This window comes from Otolemur garnettii, unplaced genomic scaffold (genome assembly GCF_000181295.1).
Source record: "Otolemur garnettii isolate 467f Iridium unplaced genomic scaffold, OtoGar3 scaffold00001, whole genome shotgun sequence".
Taxonomy (NCBI): Eukaryota; Metazoa; Chordata; class Mammalia; order Primates; family Galagidae; genus Otolemur; species Otolemur garnettii.
Window position 1 is genome coordinate 33,001,006 of NW_003852396.1, and position 4,950 is coordinate 33,005,955.

General features: G+C 33.9%; 1 pseudogene; it reads right to left on the reverse strand.

Moving 5' to 3' along the window:
* On the reverse strand, positions 1 to 814 carry LOC100954032 (annotated as a pseudogene).
* Between the last annotated feature and the right edge of the window lie 4,136 nt (positions 815 to 4,950).

Below are 4,950 nucleotides of genomic sequence, written 5' to 3' on the forward strand. Positions count from 1 at the left end.
TTAGACAAAGTGATATGTACATATGATGGGATATAAGATCCAGATCTGTGAGTAAAAAGAGAGAAAAAAGTGAGAAGATAGAATTGGAAGAAGATATGTGTATGGAAAATACATGTATTAAATGCTTTAAGCCATGCCTCTTTCTGGGGAAGGTGGAAAACAGTGATAAACATAGGAGAGAGTGATGAAAATGAAGTAGTCAGGTCCACCAACAATAAAAGCTCCAAGGAAAACGTAGAATGTATTGATGTTTCTATTGACTTAGAAACATTTCCAGTGGCAAACTTCACCAGAGCCTTTTACTCATAGTAAGTGCAAAATATTAAAATGGGTTGGCAAAATTTCAAGTGGCATGTTATGAGCAATAAGCAGAGGATTGCCAGAACTTCAGGTTACAATGTAACCTCAACACTAGTGCAAGCAACTACTTGTCCTGTGAATAGGGTAGCATACCTCAGAGGATAACAGATAGCTATATAGTTGTCCAGAGCCATGACCAGCAGGACACTTGATTCAATACTTGAATGTGTGGATGAGCCACATCTGAAAGAGGCTCTGGCAAGTGGAATCAAAAATTCCCAAGCATCTTGGGCATAATGCTGGTGCTAAGTGCAATGTCTCTGGTTCCCAACATGTCTAGGAGGATGTACATGGGCTCATGGAGGCTGGGCTCATATTTGATAATGATCAAAAGAAAAGAATTTCCAATCAAAGCAACGATGCACATAGCACAAAATGTAATCCCATTCCAATATTGTACAGGTTCCAGACCAAGGTTTCCTATGAATGTCAGCACAGAGGGCTCAAATACCATGTCATTTCATATAGTCAAGGTAGTCCACAGATCTTATAAAGAGAACAAAGCTTGCCAAAGCTTTGTTACTATAACAGTAAATTACATAGTTACCATTCAATAAAAAAAATAAAAAAAAACAGTAAATCTCTTTACTCTTATAGGTCTTATGCTTATCCAGTCACACCCAAAGCTTATCAGAATTAGAAGAATCAACATCACCAGCTTATTTATTATTAACTTAAGTGAAGAAAAATTTCAAACAGACCTTCAGAGTCACCAACATGCACTTGAACAAAACTAGCCATCCGCATTCAGTAATTTCTGCAGTGAATATTGAGTATTTGAATCTCATTTCTATAATTGGACCTTCATGACCACCTTGCTTAGGTGTGCTCTCCTTCCTCCCCCAATCCATTTTCTCTTTCATCTTCTCATCTCTTTGTGTAAAGCAGAAAATAATACACATACATACATTTTGAGTGATAATTTAGACCAAAAAAACCCATAAAAATGTACCTTTATTCCCAAGTTTTCAAACACAATTTTGCTGCAAAACTCAGACTCCACCCTGTAGACAGTAGAAAACACATAATAGATGCATAATTTTGGTGCATTGCCAATGCATTTCTGACTCAAGAGACAGAATCTTAAGCAAAAATCCTTCAGTTCAGATAAGTAGCTCAAGCCCCTTACTCCATGCTCTTTTCCTCAAAGTAGAGGATAAAGACATTATAATTATTGTTTAATAAAATTAAGATAATTTAAGAATCTCTGGCATAGGAGAAAAGATACCTAATATGGTATCACCAAGAGAGACATGAAAATGTTAAAGTGGTCAGTAGGAAAGAGAAATGAATGAGCTTGAAAGCCTTAGTTTCCATAAGAACATGATGTTAGCAGTTATAGCCCCTTCCCAGAAATCAGCCTATTTATTGTTAAAGGGAAGTAGAAAATTCTATTCCGAATTCTATTCAGAATTCTATTCTGAAAAAATTTAAATGAGGAAAATATGAGGGGATTGGTATCTCTGAGAATCATTTAAGAAATTCATGAGTAATAATTGACAAATAGGAATGTTTAGGTGAAAGACCATTGGGAGAAAGTGAGAGAGAAAAGTCTCAAACACAAAAGTCTCATTGTAACATAAAAACTGTGTCTAGGGACTTGTCACACTTTTCATTAACTATATGTCAGCCACGTCATACAGTTTAATTTTATACCTAACAAATTATGGCTCCATGAGGATTACTAAACAAAAGCAGAGAGGTTAGCTAAGTGATTAGTTTCTAAATAAAGGTAATCTATCAGTTTTCATAAATGTTGTTGTCCTAAGCATTTCTGAATATTATTCCATAATTTAAGTCTTCACAAATATTGTTCTGGAGATTTCCATAGCCCCCAGGGATGATAATAATTACAGATGTTAAACTTAGAGTGCTTTGGAGATTATTCTACTGTTGGGGCTCAGAAAATAATACCCTTAAGAATTGAGGTTTGAAAAGTTAACTTAAGCAGTAACTTCAGGTCTTTCTGATTTCTCCTTCTCCCTTCCTGTCTTTTAATCTCTCTGCCTTTCTCTAAACATGGGATGGGGCTACTCTATAATTTTTCCTAATCTACCCAGAAACTGCTTCACAGAGAGGAACACAACTGACTTCAATCTCTCCCTTGATATTTAATTAACCAAAGAAATGACCATCTTTGTCTTTCTTAACTTTAATTGCTTTAAATCCACTTGTGTTTGAAAATAAGACTGTAACCCTTCCTTCCTTTTTATTATTTGCTTGAAATACTGTTTCCCATCCCTTAACCCTGTGTCTTTGTCCTTTAAGGTGAGGTGTGCTTCTAGAGGCGGCATATGCATGGCCTGTGCTTTTGTATCCAATGAGCCAGCCTGTGCCTTTTCAGTGGGGAATTCAAGCCATTAATATTTTAGAGAATTGATAAGTGTGGTGACATTCATTTTATTTTGTGAAAATGCACTGCTTAGTTTTATCCTTTGCACCATGTAGAAGAAAAGTTTTAACCTTTAGCTTCTGGGTATTTACTTTGTTTTTGGCTCATTGTGATGGTCAGTGTTGAGAATAGGTCTAAATATTTTCTGTATAACTGGTCTTGTTGTGGCAAATTTCTTCAGTTCTTGAGTATTTGCAGAAGATTTTATTTCTCTATCAGTTTTGAAGCTTAGTTTAGTAGAATATGAATTCTGGTCTGAAAATTCTTTTGTTTAAGAATTTTAAAGGTTAGATGAACATTCTCTCCTGGCTTATAAAGTTTCAAGTGAAAAGTGTGCTATCACCCTCCTCTGTCAGGATCACATCTATGGAACATATGACAAGGGTATAAGTCAAATCTGTGAAATGTAGAACATATATGTTTTGGCACAATAATCAAGTAAATGAGGTTGAAGCTATGTTGATTGGCTTAATGTAACCATGTTAGATTATACCAAAAAAAATCAGCACATTGTACCTCACATATGCATGAATGTATTCATGATCTATATGTATTTGACTAAATAAAATAAAAATTTTAAAAAGTGTGCTATTACCCTAATGGCTTTGCCCTGGAGGTCAATTAGTACGTATTCCTGGCTATTTGCAGAATTTTTTCTTGTGTCTTGACTTTGGACAGGTTCATCACAATGTCTTTAAGAAGCACTGTTGCAGTTGAAATGACCTGGAGTGTGATATCCCTCTAAAAGGAATATGTTGGAACCTTTAGTGTCATTGCCAGGAACTTTAACACCCATTGACAGAACTGTATATATCTTCTAAACAGTTACTAAATAAAGTTATAAATAAGACCCTAGAAGAAATGGACTTAATAGAAACATACAGAATATGCCATCCCAAAACAAAATAATATACATTTTTCTCTTCAGCCCATGGACCATACACCAAAACAGATTCATATCATAGAATACAAATCAAACCTCAACAAATTTAAAAGAATAGAAATCATACTATATCTCTTCTCAGACCACCAGTCAATAAAGAGGGAACTCATCTCCAACAAAAACATATATCCCCACACAAAGACATGGAAATTAAACAAACTTATACTGAATGATAGTTGAGTCCAGAAAGAGATAAAGGAGGAATGTGTCAAATTCCTCAAAACATATTAATGATGAAGAAACAAGTTTTCAAAACCTGTGGAATACAGGAAAAGCAGTGTAAAAAGGCAAATTTATTGTATCAGATGCCTACATCTAAAAAGGAGAAAGAGAGTGCATTAAGAAACTCAAGAGCCAAAATGGGAAAAGAAAAACAATCTAATCTCAAACCAGCATAAGAAAATAAATAACCAAATTAAATCAGAAATAAATAAAATTGAAAACAAAGAGTCTTTCAGAAAATCAATGAAACAAAAAATTGGTTCTTCAAATAAATAAATAAAATTGATAAACTTTCAGCCACTTTAACTAGGAACAGAAATATAAAATCTCTACTAACCTCAATCATAAATGATAAAGGATAAATAACAGTTGTCATAGATGTACAAAAAATCATCTCTGAACACTACACAAAACTCAATGCCTAGAAATTTGATAATGTGGAGGAAATGGATTAATACTTGGAATCACAACTTTTCCCTGAACTTATCCAAGAAGAACTAGATCTCTTGAACAGACATTTTTCAAGAACTGAGATCAAAGAAACAATAAAAACCTCCTAATAAAAAAAGCCCTAGTACAGACGCCTTTATACCAGAATTCTTCAAACATTCAGAGAAGAGATTATACCCTTACTGCAGAAATTATTCCAAAAAATTGAGAAGGAAAGAATTTTCCACAATACATTCTATAAAGCAAACATCACCCTCATACCTAAACCAGAAAAAGATTCAGCTAAAAGGAGAAATTCAGACCAATTTCACTGATGAATATAGATGCAAAAAGTCACAACAAAATCATAGGTAATAGATTACAAGTACACATTAAAAAATTATACATTACAATCAAGTAGATTTCATCCCAGGGATGTAAGGCTGGTTTATCATATGTAAGTCCATAAATGTAATTCACCATATCAACAGAAGCAAAAACAAAGACCATATGATTCTCTTAATAGATGTAGAAAAAGCTTTTAGTAAAATTCAGCATCCTTTTCTAATTAGAATACTTAACAACATAGGCATAGGTAGTACAT